This window comes from Ursus arctos, chromosome X (assembly GCF_023065955.2).
Source record: "Ursus arctos isolate Adak ecotype North America chromosome X, UrsArc2.0, whole genome shotgun sequence".
Taxonomy (NCBI): Eukaryota; Metazoa; Chordata; class Mammalia; order Carnivora; family Ursidae; genus Ursus; species Ursus arctos.
In genome coordinates, this window is record NC_079873.1 from 97,372,404 (window position 1) to 97,387,935 (window position 15,532).

At 38.7% G+C, this 15,532-nt stretch overlaps 1 protein-coding gene across 14 annotated transcripts in view; it reads left to right on the forward strand.

Moving 5' to 3' along the window:
• Positions 1 to 15,532, forward strand: part of STAG2 (STAG2 cohesin complex component) — a 130,028-nt gene that overhangs the window by 3,307 nt on the left and 111,189 nt on the right. The gene's annotated exons all lie outside the window — the stretch shown is intronic.

Sequence of the window (15,532 nt, forward strand, 5' to 3'; positions counted from 1 at the left end):
AACGAAAAGCTTGTGTTGCTTTGAAATGGTTCCTTAAAATGCGCGGGCCGCCCCCCCTCCCCCTGGTAAAGCCCCATCTTCCCCTCGTACTGGAGTGTAAATTCCATACCCCTTTTCTCCCACGGACCGCCGTATTTCACGGCAGCCACACCCTGTATTTGTCTCTGTGGATTGGACTCATTATCAGCTTAATTTAGTGACTCTTAAACCACCATGATGGGACTTGCTTAAGCACGAAGCTTCTTTTCCTGTTTAGTCCTAGTGGTTAGTGTCGAAAGAAGAATAATCGAGGTTTCTTGATGAAACCTGGTGCGGTCCAACCTCTGCCTTTTTTCTGTTGTCTTTTTTCCTACTCCGGGCTGTTGGCGGTGTCAGCACCGCTGCTGGGGGCGGGGGTGGAGGGGAGAAAGAGTCGGGTTACCGAAGTGCGTCATTCCTGGCTCTAGCAGGGCCTGCTCGGGAGCTGCTGGTGTTTGTTACTGTCCTCGCAGCACTTTCCTGCCAACCTTCTCTCTCTGCGTATTGGTTAGGAGCAAGAGCAGGAGGCGGTCTTCTAATTCTATCTGTAGCCTAGCGCGTTGCGTTTCAGGGTATATGTGAACTTATTAAAAAAAAAAAACCGGCCCTGGAAAGTGGATACATTTCTGGTTAATGACATACCATTCAGGTAGTTTAGGCTTGCTTTCATATATTTTCCAATGAACGGTGGGGTTAATTTTGAACATTTTAAACCACTTAGTTAAAATGCCTGGGTTTTTTTTTTTACATTGATATCAATCTATAATTAGGAATCAGAGGGACCAGTTAAGGCATAAGTGTTCAGCGGTTTTTCAAGTGGCTGAATTGTAATTTTATGACACGTTATGTTAAATAGTCTGGTTTTTTTCGTTTTGAGCCGAGGTGCTATACGAATGCAAGCTAATTGCAAATATTTAAGTTCATTTTCATCACATATTCCTTTTTATCCTTGTAGATATAATTTTAAATATGCCCTTTGGATCTTACGGACATTATTAAAATTCTTAAAGATGGCATTTTTTTGTTTTTAACTGAATTCTTAAATTTTCCGCCTAACAAGTAGTTGTGTAGGGTGACAGTTACATTGCTAAATTCTTGACTTCTTGCTAGTCTTTGATACTTCCTATCTTTGGATTTTTCTCGGTGTACTTATTGAGCACAGTCTTCTTCTTTTCTGAAGATAATAATTGGAGGAGGGAGTGGTGGGAGGTAGAGATGAAACAAAAGTGGCCTTGAGTTGATTGTAGCTGGATGATGACTACAGGAGAGCCCATTGTACTCTTATTCTCTCTACTTTTTTGTGTGTACTTGAAAATTTCCATAATTAAACAAAAAAATTTGAAGAAGAGATTTCAAATTGTCTTGGAATTTTGGTGTAATGACGTTTATATTTACATATCAGTTATCTGCATGGAAAACTTCGCCATATATATGTATATATGTATATAAGTACTTACACAATGCCTGATACACAAACTTTCAAAAAAATATTTAAATCGAACCAATATAGAATAAGCAATATAAGTTCTTACAAATTGGCTGAACTTTAAATGTTAGTAACTTAGTCTGAATGTAGTCAACTTTTAGTTTCTTTTTTTAAGCCTCTGAAAACGGGAAAATTCCATTCTCAAAGTTTGTAAATTCTGCTAGTTGTCTATTTCATTAAGTTGGAGTTACAGTGAGTCAGTATGAAAGGGATTTACTATTAATAGGAGGGGCTTTGGCAGTTGCAATAAGTGACAGTGGAAGGGATTCGGGTGCCCTGGGGCGCATTCCTGGTAGGAAGATAGAGGTAGGAGTTGAATTCAGTTTCAGTATTTGGTGTTTAATGAATGGGTAGAGATGAGGATTGGAAAAGAAATGTACTTATTAGCCATTTTTTCCCACTGTGAAATAACTAGCATTCTAAGGTATCAGAGACTGGCAGTGGGGGTGGGGTGGGTTCTTTTTTTTTTTTTTAACTGATATGAAAATGAATGTTTACCTATAAAATGAGTTAAATCCCACCCCTTTAAGGATTTGGTGCTGTAGTTAAAAGTCGGTTTGTAAAATATTCTATCCTTTTCTATAAAGGACATTCTGACCATTACCCATCAACAGTAAAAGTGCATTGCAATTAAAATCATCAATTCCCTTAATTAGTATATTTGTGAATTGCTCCTACACTCTTTGAAGGTAAGTGCCTTATTTTCTGCAGTTTGGTTTTGTTCAGTGTCATGCTTTTTACCCCTATGAGATTTTTGAATATATGGCAAAGTTCTAAAGGGAATCCAAAATAATGGGTATTTAATTTTTATGTTGGGTGAAGTGTGTTCCCTCATCATTATTAAAGCAAAATTTCACCCTCGTCTAGGAACAGATATTTCATAACTGTTAATATTAGTCTGTATATTCATATTCAACATTTTAGTTTTAGAAGAATGGTATGAGAAGACAGATTACATATTTTGAATGCAAATAATCTTAAATAGGTGATGAGGATTGTGGCTTCGGATTTATTGTGGCAAGGTAACAGCTAGACTACTAAGCCAACAAATTATGAGTTTGGTAACTTTGAAGTGTATTTAGTTAGGATTTTTTTTTTAAGCTCAAACACTCCAGATTTTAATGAGATTAAATCCTATATTTCTTTTTCATTATTTTCTTTTTCAGTCTTACTTTATTAACTGGTGGTTGTCTGAGGACCTATGTATTAAAATGGGTAGGGAGGGGTGAGGAGCAGGCTTAGGCTCAAATAAATTATCTTTTGGGAATATAGTGTTAGATGTGAAAATATGCCTTGGACAGTTTAGTAGTGCTTAATATTCTGCATGTTTAACTGATGCCACCCACAGTCATGTGTGGGAAGGGAGTAAACAGTGAATAGCGTATTCTTTTTGCTTTTGGTTCTTTATAATAGATGGAAGACTCCAGTTTTTGATGCTGTAAGTTAACTTTTGAGTTTAAAATTTACATTAAATGGACACAATGAGCTGTTCATTATATCTTAGAAGGATATGGTTCACATCTCTTTAATGTGGTGACTTTTGTGCCTCACATGTTGGAAAAAAACAACCTGGTCGTGTAGTAGCACTTTGCAATTTGCTATTAGATTATTCAGATACTTGAAATGACAGTTTATTGTACAGTGGAGCACTGTTGTAAACCTATTTTGGAAGTTGGGGAGCTTAGCAAAGGAGAGGCATAGTCCCAGTTAGCTATGGGTATCATTATATACTGAAATGTGATTAATCATTGGAGAGTAAAGAAGAAACTTTAAAGATCTAGGCTATTTTAAAAGTTCTTTACATTTTCCTTTTGTAGTTTTCTACATTTGTTACATGCATAGGACTTTTAATTTGTGGTTCAGTCAGTACTGTCCCTGCATAATATTTTCTCTGTATCTCTCGCTATCATGAGTGGTGGTTATTGCATGTTCTTTCTGTTTGGCAAAGATAATGTGAGAAAACAAAATTGTCAGTTAGATTTCTTTTTTTTACATCTCCTGAGTTGCCTGCTTTGCATTTAATCGAACCAAATTTTATATTTTTTCAGTGTAAGTGGTGTTGCTTGTGGAGTCTTAATTTTTGAATATGTGCTTAAAAAAAAAAAAAAACTACGTCTCTTTTAGCAGCTGTGGTAATCTGCTACCTGAACTGTGTTCCTAATGTATGCTTGCTATAGTTCTATCTTTGATACTAACCAGAAGAAAACAAGAAGACTTTACATATGGTTAGTCAAGAGATTATTGAAATTGGTTTATATTCCCTATTCCTCCAGAGGAAGGAAGGGTGAATAATGTTAATGCTGTTCTTTTTTGTTTTTAATTGGAAAATACATTATTAGGATTGATGAGACCAACTAGAGAGATTTCTGTAAGCTCTGGAAAATCTAATGTACACTCAAAGGTAAAATACCTTTATAATGTCAGACTGTTGTTAGAAGGGGGAAAAAAGTAAGTTCTGTTTATAATTTTTGCGTGCATAACGTTGGTGTAATGGGATTTGACCTATAACTTGTTGAATCCTGAGATATTCTAAGAAACAGTTAATTTAGTTTGAGTTTCTCTTGAATGCCAATAACTGTATTTTAACATTTATTGTTTAATCTTCTTAGCTACCTTGCAAGATAGGTGGTTATTATCATTTTACAGATGGGGAAATTGAGGCTGTCAGAATAAATGACTTGTACATGATAATAATTGACGGCCTGAATTCACACCCAAATTAATTTGGCCTCAAAACCTTGGCACTTTTTGTTGTTGTTGTTAAAGCTCACTAGTTTCCCTTAACTAAGCGGTTTAGGTCTTGGGTTATTTATCACCAGAAAGCATGTTTCATTTTAATATTGCAAAATGAAGATATTTTTTTTCAGATGTAGTGCAAGGTAAATGCAGATTTTTACACAGGGTTAGACGAGTTGCTGCCTAATGAAAGGTCTAAATTGTGTTTTATACTACAAGGTAGTTGAAATAAATTTGAGCTTTGGTTTTGTTTGTGTGTGCTCATACAAAAGTTCGTGCAATAATATGTTGAATTGTGTTCTTGATTTTTTGGGGGGGAGGTCATACTATGGTAGATAGAGTGGTTTCACTGAATTTTTCCCCTTATGTCATTTATGTTCTATATAGGCTAAGTGTGTCTGAGAATAGTTCCCCAATCATTCAGCTTATTTATTGAGTGACTAGAGTTGAAATATTTATTTTTATAAATAAAAATGACTTTTATAATTCACTGCTCTGAATGATTCTGTAAGGGGATTTTGTTGTTTTTATTTAATGGTACCTTAAAAATATTTTCTTTCCTTGTGTTAGTATCTCTGTTTGCTTCTAATTTGTATTCTAGTTCATTTTTTCACTTTATTAAATTTTCTTTTTTTTTGTTTTAAAGATTTTATTTATTTATTTGAGACAGAGAGAGAGTGGTGCGGGGAGGGGCAAAGGGAGAGGGAGAAGCAGACTCCCTGAGGAGCAGGGAGCCTGATGGGGGGCTCTATCCGATCCCTGGACCATGAGATCGTGACCTGAGCCGAAGTCAGATGCTTAACCGACTGAGTCACCCAGGCGCCCCAAATTTTCTTGTTCTAATTTGTATAGGTAATAGTTAATATTGGTGTCTTGGATTATTAGTAGGTTCATTAGTGATCAGTGACAGGAATCTTGGTCTCAGCTTTCTTTGCTTTTCCTCTTTTTCTTTTCTGCTTTTCATCAACTACAACTAGAAGTTCTCTTATCTGAAGGACTGCTAGATGTTGGATAGCTCGCCTACGATAAATTGACGGAGATGAGGTAAAACAATGTATAATACTTTTCATAGGGGCGCCTGGGTGGCACAGCGGTTAAGCGTCTGCCTTCAGCTCAGGGCGTGATCCCGGCGTTCTGGGATCGAGCCCCACATCGGGCTCCTCTGCTGTGAGCCTGCTTCTTCCTCTCCCACTCCCCCTGCTTGTGTTCCCTCTCTCGCTGGCTGTCTCTGTCTCTGTCAAATAAATAAATAAAATCTTAAAAAAAAAATACTTTTCATAGCCATGAGTCAAATTTATATATTTTATGTTAATTATTCCCTTGAGCTTCATTTTGTGGGAAATAATTTTTCTAGTGATGCAGTCTTCTACCCAGATTCTGTCTTTGTTCAATATTGAGTCTTTTCATCTGTATTTCCCCCTTTGTACTCCCAAGGATAACAAGACCCTGGTGTTCTACAACAGAATTATGCCCCAAGGCATCCATTGTATGTAATGAATTAGTTTCTCTCGTGTATATCTAGAAAGATACTAGTTTTGTGCCATTCTTGGGAGAATTCAGGAAATCGTCATTCAAATCATTTTGAGTTCTCTGGTTAACATTGTGGTACCCTGGATGAGAAAGGCTGCAGAATATTAAGGGACTTGGTTTGGTGCTAAGCAGAGTTTTACTTTTCAGTTACTTTCCTGTCAGTAACCTTAATATAGCCTCTACTAAAACTTATGTATGATAAAATGTGAATGTAATTGATAATATTGCCATCTCGGGATAAACTGGTTAGTGTTGATTTCAAGCAGTTAGTGCTACTTAGTTGTTTCAAAAATTTGAATGCGGGAAGTTAAATGCATAATTTTATTTGTAAAAAGGAATATTGTAGAAGCTCTCTGTTCATTATACAATTCAAAACTTTTTATAAAAAGTGTTTGACAGTGACTAACATTAGCAATAGTTAACACTAACTGAACTATTACTCTCTGTCAGACACTGTTACAAATGCTTTACATGTATTACCTCTCTTAATCTTCATGACCCTGATACCCATTACCATATGATTTATTGCTCAAACCAGGATACTTTTGAGAATGAAAGGGGACACTAACTGGATGGCATTCTGGGATAATAGTATAAACTAGGACTGTCCCAGAGAAACTAGGATGTATGACGTCCCTGATTAATATCCCATTTTCCAGGAGGAAACCAAAGCATGGGGAAGCCCAGTACCTTGCCTAATTAGTAAGTGGTAGGAGGGGATTCACAACCTCTACAATTTATTTGGATGTGAAAGTGATTTAAATGACTTTAAACAGCCACATTCTGAGAGTTTGTTTATTTTTACTCTTGGGGGAATTTCTGTTGGTGTGGGGCTGATAGTAAAAGACAAGAAACAGTGTTTTTTAAATTCTACCTAGTAGAATTTCCAGTTGGCTTTTTTCAAGTGACTATTGGACTTTTGAGTGACTGTTTAAAAACAACTTCTGAGGTCCGCTGAAATTTAAAAAAAAAAAAGAGCCAAGATAACTACTTTTACTATTTACATCCGTGTTTTTCTTACGTATGATTCAGACTCCCCTTACTGTTTTCTTGGGAGGAAATGTTAATTGTATGCTCTTTCTTGGGGGTTCTTATGTGGAAACTTTCTTCTGAGAAGAAAACTGAAAGAAGTAATTTTGTGACTAGGGAGAAGTGGTGGTAGAAAGAAAAAGGTACAGTTTAGAGACTTATTTGAAGTTAAACTGATTCTGTAACATAATTTGAGAGTTAAGTCTTGTACAGATTGAAATGCCATTTCTTTTATTTATTATTTTATTTAAAGATTTTAAATTATTTAATAGATCATGTGCGCGAGAGGGAGCACAAGGTGGGGAGTGGCAGAGGGAGAGGGAGAAGCAGGTTCCACGCTGATCAAGGAGCCCAATGTGGGACTTGATCCCAGGACGCTGGGATCGTGACCTGAGCCGAAGGCAGATGTTTAACCAGCTGAGCCACCCAGGAGCCCCTGAAGTGTCATTTCATAAGATTAATAGTTTTATTTTTGGGTGACTTTTGTAGTTGTCTTCTGTTCCTGCCTGTTTATATTTGTGGTACATCCCACCCCCCCAAAAAAATGTTTACTGTAGGTGTGATTTCAAACATTTGGAGAAATGATTTCAGCATAATCTCAGATTATACTGTATCGTAAACTAAGATCCCCCCCTTTTTTTAGTGGGGGTGAGTGGTAGAGAGCTGATCTTTTGTTTAAAAATTACTGTTTTTTTTAAAAGATTTTATTTATTTGAGAGAGAGCACGCACACAAGCAGGGAGAGTGGCAGAGGGCAAGGGAGAAGCGGGCTCTCCGCAGAGCAGGGAGCCCAATATGGCGCTCCAGTTGGGGCTCGGTCCCAGGACCCCGGGATCATGACCTGAGCCGAAGGCAGACACTTAACTGACTGAGCCACCCAGGCGCCCCAGTAGAGAGCTCATCTTAAGAGGACTTTAAGTTTTTTCATACTTGGCTATTTTTTGGCCATTTTAATATTTTATTGAGGAATTTGTGTGTTTTATCCCCTAGCTAGATCACTTTTGGAAGTTTTGTCGGTGTCAATATTTTATAAACAACTGCAAGGTTATTAAGTAGGTCTACTTAATTTTGTAAGTCTTTTCTTGAGTTCATTAAATCCATCCTGAAATTGGAAGTCGGGGGGATTGCATTTCTGACCAGATTTGTGGGCCACAGTCACTGGTAGACAAAAGGTTATTTTTTGTGGATTTGGCTTATTATATGAAATTAATACAGTTGGTATTTTAAAAAGCTATTGCTTGGTTTTTTTTTAAAGATTTTATTTATTTATTTGGCAGAGATAGAGACAGCCAGCGAGAGAGGGAACACAAGCAGGGGGAGTGGGAGAGGAAGAAGCAGGCTCCCAGCGGAAGAGCCTGACGTGGGGCTCAATCCCAGAACGAGATCCCAGAACGTCGGGATCACGCCCTGAGCCGAAGGCAGATGCTTAACGACTGAGCCACCCAGGCGCCCCCTATTGCTTGTTTTTAACCTAGGGCTCATAGATAGGGAGAGGTGTGAGAACCCTATCGAATTATGTACAAAATGTATGTGTTTCTTCAGGTTCTCAAAAGGGTTCATTGTTATTGGCTGGTACTTAAAGTGCCTACAGAGACAGGATATACAGTGGTCAACTAGATGCATAGTCCCTGTCCTCAGGTAACATTGTCAGTTGGGCTTTATCACCCCAAAGGGATTAAAAACAACACTTTTAAAAAACACCGGGTACTGGGGTTACTATATATTAAAGAATATTAGGCCAAAACCAGTAGCCATCAATGCAGTTGTTTTTGATACGGTGTCCTTAATTTGAGATTAGTGACAAGTATTTTTTTTTAATATTTTATTTTTAAGTAGTCTCTATACCTAACATGGTGCTTGAACTCACAACCCCAAGATCAAGAGTTGCATGTTCTACTGACTGAGGCAGCCAGGTGCCCCCGGCGACAAGTATTTTTAAGGACTACTCTGAAAAGCTTTGGGGGAAAATTAGCAATTGAGGACTGTAAGTGTAGCCTTGGAATGCTTCAGTCTTTGGTGGTTGTTAATAAATGAAATTAAAAGAGCCCATGATCATCCCCTATAAGTAGTTACTGTTATCCAAAAGTTGAGATCTTATGGTTTTGTGTAAAAGCAAAAGAGGCAATCGGCACTTTTTTTTTTTTTGAAGATTTTATTTGTCAGGGAGAGAGAGAGAGAGTGCAGGCACAAGCAGGGGGAGCGGCAGGCAGAGGGAGAAGCAGGCTCCCTGGGAGCAAGGAGCCTGAGGCAGGACTGGATCCTAGGACCCCGGGATCATGACCTGAGCCGAAGGCAGATGCTTAACCGACTGAGCCACCCAGGCATCCTGGCAATCACTGTTATATGGCACTCTTGTGTGTCTTTATTTCATGTTCTAAATCCTTGCTTTTATTTATTTTTTATTTTTTTATTTTTTTAAAAGATTTTATTTATTTATTTGACGGAGACAGCCAGCGAGAGAGGGAACACAAGCAGGGGGAGTGGGAGAGGAAGAAGCAGGCTCCTAGCGGAGAAGCCTGATGTGGGGCTCGATCCCAGAACGCTGGGATCACGCCCTGAGCTGAAGGTAGACGCTTAATGACAGCGCCACCCAGGCACCCCTAAATCCTTGCTTTTAAATAGGAATTTTGGGATGCCTGGCTGGCTCAGTTGGAAGAAGATGCAACTCTTGATCTCAGGGTTGTGAGTTTGAGCCCCATGTGGGTGTAGAGATTACTTTAAATAAATAAACTTTAAAAAAATAGGGACTTAGGCTATATATTTTTGTGTTTAAGTTTTTGACTTTGAATTCTTCGTTAGAACGTTAGCTTGAAATGTCTTTGTAGCAGTATGTGATACTCATTAAATTCATTCTCTATATATAATGCATATGATGATTTAGGTTTGATATATTTGTCGTATTTCCATTTAAGGATGGGGATTATGATATCCTCTTTTCTTGGATCTCTGATCTTTTCCCCCTTTTTTTAAAAGCAAGAAGAGTTTTTCCACACTCACCGATGTGTCTACTGCCTTGTACCTAATTTGCAAACTTTGTGGCAATTAGAATGTTACTACAAAGAACACGGTTAATATCCTCTTACTAAAAAAGGCCTTTTTTGTGGTTTAAAGAAATAGTTTTAAAGATAGTTAGGAACATGAACCTTTGAGAATTTCCCTTTTACACTAAAGAAATAGAGAAAATGTAGGAAATATTAGCAAAGCCATAATATTTTTCCTTTGGGATATATCCCTCCCTGTTTCCACTACTCATTCAGGCCAAAAGACATTCCTCAGACTTTATTCCTGGCAGGAAAATTGAGGAAGTGGTGGTAGCCATGGTTGGCAGGGAAGCTGAAGCATGAAGGTATGTTTTTGGAAAGCAAATTTGTCAATGACAAATGGATTTTTCCAGCTCTGTGTATATATACTTTTTTGAGTTTTGATTAAATATCAATGCATAAAGTGCTACTATTCATTGAGGAATATTCAGTAGTTGCATTCATATTTGGGTGTTCTAAATGTACTTGAAAAATTTCAGAGGGATTATTTGGACAATATGGGATTATATTAGAAAAGATTCTTTAGTGGGAAATTATTTCCTAAACTTTTGAAGTTAGACTGAAACACAGGTATCCAGGTTGCTGCATAAAAATAGCAAATCCTCCATGAAAGGTAATTATTTATGTGTATAAATATATAGTGTTTAAATGTACAATATTGCTGAATATCCACATTTATCTCTTACAAGTAGATTGTTAACTTCTTCAGACTAGGAATTATGTTTTTATCTAATTTTGAATTCTTGTGTCATGTGGTATGTTACACAGATTCTCAAATGATAACTGAATTAAAACCTTAGGTTTTCTAGAAATTTAACCCTGCATTATAATTACATTATTAATATTCATATTAAAGAGCTGTGTGTTGGAAGAGAAGTAATTAATTTCCTCTAGTTGGCTTTGCAGTGATAATAAACTTTAAGTTTATATCTATAAGATATCATTTACAGCATCTACTAGATGGCAAGTTGTAGTACGTTCTCTAACACTGACTTTTTTCTTAAACACCCCTGTGATGTAGTGGGTAGTATTTTCATTTACTGAGGTTCCAGAATGGTTAAGTGACTTGCCCAAGTTCACTCAGCTAGTAAATGGCAGAGCATACTCTTGAATCCAATTCTGCCCAGTTCTAGCATACTTCTTTACATGGTGATACACTGCCTCCCAGTGGGGTGATTTATAGATTTCTTAGTGATACCTTTTTTTGGGAAAGAGAATAAAAGGAGACAATAATTGGGGCACCTGTCTGGTTCAGATGGTGGAACATGCGACTCGATCTTAGGGTCATGAGTTCAAGCCCCATGTTGGGCATAGAGCTGACTTTAAAAAAGAGAGAGAGAGAGTGGCGTCTGGCTGGCTCAGTTGGTGGAGCATGCAACTTTTGATCTTGAGGTTGTGAGTTCAAGCTCCATGTTGGGCATGGAGCCCACTTAAAAAATAAACTAAAAAATTTTTTAAAAAGGAGACAATAATCCAGAATTGTTGAGACTGAGGAGGAAGATAAACTTCTCAAAGTAGTCAGAGGGCTTTTGGAAATTAAGTAGGAGAAAGGCTGTTTTTCCCTGCTTTGGGAATTAAAAGCACATTTTAAAAAATACATTTTTATTTTTTTTTAAATATTTTATTTATTTATTTGAGAGAGACAGAGCGTGAGTGGGGGTAGGAGCAGAGGGACAAGCCAACTCCACGCTGAGTGCAGAACCTGACTAGGGGCTTGATCTCATGACCCTGAGATCATGACCTGAGCCAAAATCAAGAGTCAAACGCTTAACCAACTGAGCCACCCAGGCGCCCCTAAATTTATTTTTTAATTCCAGTTTAATTACCATTCAGTGTTACATTAGTTTCAGGTGTATAGTATAGTGATTCAACAATTCTTTACCCAGTGCCCATCACAGTAAATGTACTCTTAATCCCCTTCACCTCTTTCACCCATCCCCTCGCACACCTCCCCTCTGGTAACCATCTGTTTGTTCTCTGTATTTATAAAGACTGTTTTTTTGTTTGTCTCCTTTTTTCTTCATTTGTTTTGTTTCTTAAATTTCACATATGAGGGAGATCATGGTATTTGTCTTCTTCTGACTGACTTCACTTAGCATTATACTCTCTAGATCCATCTATGTTGTTGGAAATGGCAAGATTTCATTCTTTATGACATATATATATATCTTTTTTTTTAAAGATTTTGTTTTATTTTCTAAGTAATCTCTACACCCAGCTTGGAGCTCAAACTTAAAACCCCAAGATCAAGAGTCACATGCTGCACTGACTGAACCAGCCAGATACCCCTCCACCACATCTTTATCCATTCATCTATTGATGAACAATTGGGTGCTTCCTTATCTTGGCTATTGGAACTAATTCTGCAACAAACATAGGAGTGCATACAATTTTTCCAGTTAGTGTTTTTGTATTCTTTGGGTAGATACCCAGTAGTGGAATTACTGGATGGTATGGCAATTCTATTTTTAGTTTTTTGAGAAGCCTCCATGCTGTTTTCCGCAGTGGCTGTACCAGTTTGCATTACTACCAACAGCTATCAAGGATTCCCTTTTCTCCACATACTTGCTAACATTTGTTGTTTCTTGCGTGTGTGTGTGTTTTAAAGATTTTATTTATTTATTTGAGGGAGAGAAAGAGCGGGATGAAGAGGAAGAAGGAGACTCCCTGCTGAGCAGGGAGCCTGATGCAGGGCTCCATCCCAGGACCCCTAGGTCGTGACCTGAGCTGAAGGCAGAAGCTTAGCCAACTGAGCCACCCGGGCACCCCTCTTGTGTGTTTTTTTAAGTAAACTCTACTCCCGATGTGGGGCTTGAACTCATGACCCCTAAGATCAAGAGTTGCATGCTCTACCGACTGAGCCAGACAGGCACCCCGCTGCTTGTATCTTTGATTTTTTTAAAAGATTTTATTTATTTATTTGAGAGAGCACAAGCAGGGAGGAGAGGGAGAAGCAGACTCCCCTGCTGTGCAGGGAGCCTGCCATGGGGCTCGATCCCAGGACCCTGGGATCATGACCCAAGCTAAAGGCAGATCCTCAACTGACTGAACCACCCAGGCACCCTGTATTTTTGATTTTTTAAAGATAATTATTTATTTGAGAGAGTGTGGGTCCACTTGCTCGAGCACACCCACCCACATGAGCAGGGGGAGGGGCAGAGGGAGAAGCGGACTTTCTGTCAAGCAGGGAGCCTGATGCAGAGGCTCAGTCCCAGGACCCTGAGATTATGACCTGAGTTGAAGGCAGATGGTTAACTGACTGAGCCACCCAGGCACCCCTCTTTTTTAATTTTTATTTTTTAAGATTTATTTGAGAGAGAGAAAGTGAGCGGGGGTGAAGGACAGAGGGAGAGAGGGAGAGAGAGAGTATCTCAAGCAGACTCCCTGCTGAGCTTGGAGACCCACTTGTGGAACTGGATGGATCCCACAACCCTGAGATCATGACCTGAGCCAAAATCAAGAGTCAGACACTTAACTGACTGAGCCCCCCAGGCCCCCCAGAAAGGTTTATTTTCTACCAATGGCTGATAGAGTAAGTCATTCTCAGTCTGAAGTTAACATGTGATGTTTCATATTTTGTAGCAAGCATCAAGTAACACTGAGAAGAGGGTTGGATGGGGAGGAGATGATAAAGTTTGTTATATTCTACCTGCCTTAATCCTCAGTAATGTGACACCTGAATTAATTTTTAGTAGTTAGGGACGCTTGGGTGCTTGGTTGGTTGAGCTGCTGCCTTAAGCTCAGGTCATGATCCCAGAGTCCTGGGATCCAGCCCTGCATCCGGCTCCTTGCTTGGTGGGAAGTCTCCTTCTCCCTCTGTCTGCCACTCCCCCTGCTTGTGTGTGTGTGCGCGCGCGCTGTCTCTTTCTCTCTCGACAAATAAATAAAATCTTTAAAAAAATAAAAAAATTTTAGTAATTCAACTTGTTATAAACTATGAAATAAAGTGTTATTGGAAGCATTGTTGGCATATATCTCACTACTAGTGTTCCTACTCAAGGACAATAACACTAATAGGAACAATCTGTTCAGGTAAATCGGTCTAAGTCCAGGCAACATTATGTCAATTTTTGGTGGTATATATTTTTTCATTTTCTCCTGTCTCTGTTTTCTGTGCTTTTCCACTTCCAGTGTCTTTACGATTTCTAAAATTCTCCATGGGAAGTAGAAACATTTTGTTGCTGATTTCCTTTTTTTAAAAAAAATTTTATGCTATTACTAACACTAGATAACCAAATGCTAGGCACTGAAAGAGAAGTGATTTCAAAAAGTAACCCATTTAATCCTCCCAGCAGCCCTGTGAAGTAGGTACTATTATTATTTCCTGTTTACAATTGAGGAAACAGAGGTGCAGAGCAAAAACGAAAAATTGCCCGAGGACACTTACCTAGGAAGTGGTGGAGCTTTGATGTGAACCCAGGCAGTCTGGCTATAGAGTCCGTGTTCTTAACGCTACATACAGCACCATACTACTGATTAGTTAACAGTAATGTGAATGGGGGCGCCTGGGTGGCACAGCGGTTAAGCGTCTGCCTTCGGCTCAGGGCGTGATCCCGGAGTTATGGGATCGAGCCCCACATCAGGCTCCTCTGCTATGAGCCTGCTTCTTCCTCTCCCACTCCCCCTGCTTGTGTTCCCTCTCTCGCTGGCTGTCTCTATCTCTGTCAAATAAATAAAATCTTTAAAAAAAATAGTAATGTGAATGGTTTCCTCATCTTGGCAGTGTATTATTTTAAGTCCTCTCTTTAATTGTAGAGTGTGTTTGTTTATCCTTACAGGAATTTTAGGGGTTGGCAGAGGATTGGGCAAATTTCTGATTCTCAGGTTTCCCAGCTGTAAAATAGGTGTAATCCTATCTGCTTTATGTTATTATTTTTTTTAAAGATTTTATTTATTTGAGAGAGAATGACTGAGTGAGAGAGAGAGAAGGAGCAGGGTATGGGGCAGAGGGAGAGGGAGAAGCAGACTCCCCGCTGAGCAGGGAGCCTGATGCAGAGCTCTATCTTGTGACTCTGGGATCTATGATTTGACCCAAGCTGAAGGCAGATGCTTAACTGACTGAGCCACCCAGGCACCCCTATCTGCTTTATGTTATTATGGGGATTATATAACAGTACTTTTTCTGAGTGTTGTCTTATGTGCTGGGCAATATGCTGAGGGTTTTGCCAGCATGATAGGTGCCCAGATAACTAATATTCTCATTTTTTGAGTACATTCCACCTCTCAGATACTTGATGTAATATACTCCCTTTACTTCTTTATATGACATAGGGGATGTTATGTACTCAGTTTACAGATTGGAAAACTGAGGCCTAAAGAAATTAAGTAATTTGCCCGAATAATTGGGTTCCTACCTTAGGGCCTTTGTATTTGCTGGTCCTTCTGCCTGGCTTGGTTCCTCATTTATTCAGGACATTTTTTTTTCAAGTAATTAGACTTTCAGTGAAGCATTCCTTGGTCATGTTATATAAAATAATATCCTTTGCTTCCAGCATTCACTTTCCTCCTTAACTCTGGTATTGTGAGACTCACTAGACTTTATTTGCAAGCTGAGCCTGAATTAAACTGATTTACTCTTAATGCACCAAGATGAGCATTCCCTGGAATAGAGAACTGCTGTGGCACGTGCTTGGGCCTGTTTTGGGTTGGGAGTAGGGAGATCGCAAAGTCTTGTCTCACAGTTTTTAGAAGCC